This window comes from Schistocerca cancellata, chromosome 1, assembly GCF_023864275.1.
Source record: "Schistocerca cancellata isolate TAMUIC-IGC-003103 chromosome 1, iqSchCanc2.1, whole genome shotgun sequence".
NCBI classification, from domain to species: Eukaryota; Metazoa; Arthropoda; class Insecta; order Orthoptera; family Acrididae; genus Schistocerca; species Schistocerca cancellata.
This window is the reverse complement of record NC_064626.1, coordinates 750870843-750873112: the sequence shown is the minus strand read 5'-3', so window position 1 is coordinate 750873112 and position 2270 is coordinate 750870843.

Here is a 2270-nt window from a genome sequence, read left to right as displayed (position 1 = left end):
TACCCCTTTCGTTACTTGCTGTAGCTATAACTTCACCACTTTCACTGATTACTCTTGCACCCTGCATGTCAAAGGTGACTGTATTTCCTTTCTTGACAATTTCTCCTACAGACAGCAGGTTAGTTGCCACATTTTTCACATAATGAACATTGTGTGCTGTAACCATATCTGATTCACCATTTACATTTACATGTAGATCTAGTTTCCCAGCCAGGTGACACTGGAGCTTGTTGCCATCAACAGTAGATATTCCCATATGAGTCTTATTTTTGATGTCATAAAGAAGTGATTTATCTTTAACAATATGCACAGATGCACCTGAGTCTAAAATCCATTCCATATCACGATTGCCCATCCCACCAAAAGAATAAAAACATGAGAGTGCCTTACCTTTGTTATTGGTCCTTCTCTCTGGGCTATCAGTAACATACCTCTTTTGCTGAGTGTCTGATCTTGGGCTTACTTTTTCTTTGCACTGAGACGCAATATGTCCCATCTTCTGACATTTATAGCACCTCACCGGTTTCTTCTTTTTGTTTTTTGAGTAGAGAGCAGACGCACCTTCCTTCTCCAATGTACAACAGCTTGGAGCACTCTTTACGTCCTGCAGGATTTTCACCTTAACACTGTCGCCTGTGATTGGTATACCCGAGCTTTCAAGTCCCATAATCATAGGTGCATACCTTTCGGGCAGTCTTGCCAACAGCAATGTTCCTATCCATTCGTCAGCGATCTCGAATCCGATGTTTCTCAGTCGGTTCGACGTGGTTATTATTTTGTTAGCGTATTCGTCTACACTCTTACATTTGTCCAGACCCAGACTTCTTTCGCTGTAGCAGCTTTTTCAACGTGAACATAATTCACCGAATCAATCAGTAATATCAATTTTGATTTTGCTTTCCTATCCTTACTTGAATAATTCTGATCTGTGGATTTTATTGTCCCATCTACCACGTCCCATAGGTCGTCTAAACGTAAATACGCTTCTATTGCGAACTTCCAGGTTGCATAGTTTTCGCGACCTATAAGTCTTTCGATCTGTGGAATTTGTGCCGCACTCATTCTTAACGGTAACTTGCTTTTTATTGCCGTAAAGAACACCGATAAATATTGCGGAAAAAAATTGCGGTCGTCTTGTAAGGATAACTCGCACTTCACGTAAACTGGAACTTTTCCAATACTTTCTCCCTACTATTTTATTGATATACTTATTCCAAATGCACGCTGGGCCCATAACCTATTGGAATTTGCGCAGCTGAATAAGTATTAAGGAGAAAAAAGGACATCTTACTAATAACTATATTTGCACATTCAAGAACAAACAAAATTACAGCGAGCACAACAGAATAATTAGCGCACACAAAGAGTGTTAGACAATGTCAAAGAGGTCTATTTTACACAGTGCACTTTGCGCCGTCACACACGAAATATATTGCTCACACAATTCCAACAGATAATCTTGTGAGAAGCTGGGGACAAAACTCCACACCAGGCTGTTCCAGAGCGAGCCCACAGGCACAAGTGGGAAAATAGCTGACACTTGTGCTGTCAGGCAGCAGGGCCATAGTGCACAAGCTGGAGCACTGGATCCTACAAAGTCGAAGAAGGCCATGGCCTCTGTTGTAAGTGGCCATACTATGAAGACTAGCTACCGATTCTGGCTGTTTTAAGGAGACCAAAGATCGAAGGTAATCAGTCTCCTATTCACCTCCTTCTTCTCCAGGACAGAATCAGTGTACACAGTCTGTCTGCATATAGAGTAAATTTTGTGAATAAGTGTTAGAAAGTGTTATAGATGTTTGTGTAGTTTATATCTTAAGTGAAACATGGGAACCAGCTTGGTATTCATCTAGAAGATGTGGAAAGCCTTCTAAAAACCACATCTAGGTTGGCTGGCCATCGTCGTTAATCTGCCAGACGAATCTGATCCAGAGCCGGCGTACCTCATTACCCTGGAAATGTTCTTGTTAATACGTGTGACTGACTAGACAGGTCAGCCAGCTTCTACAAATTGTGAATGTATGGGTTTCGATTGTTGTGAGATGCGCAATGTATAGTAAACTATTTCCCTAGGCTTTCAAGAACTGCTGATTGGACTGTAAAGGCGAATTTTTCTACTGATTTCGTGTTATAGATACGAAACTGAAACCTAGGGCAAGAGTGTGAAGTCACGTAGGAAACTGCAGGACAGACGTTAGCAAGAATTTCTGTGTTATTTGTAGCAAATGTCTACTATTATTAATTAAGTAACATTTTTCAGATGACAGACA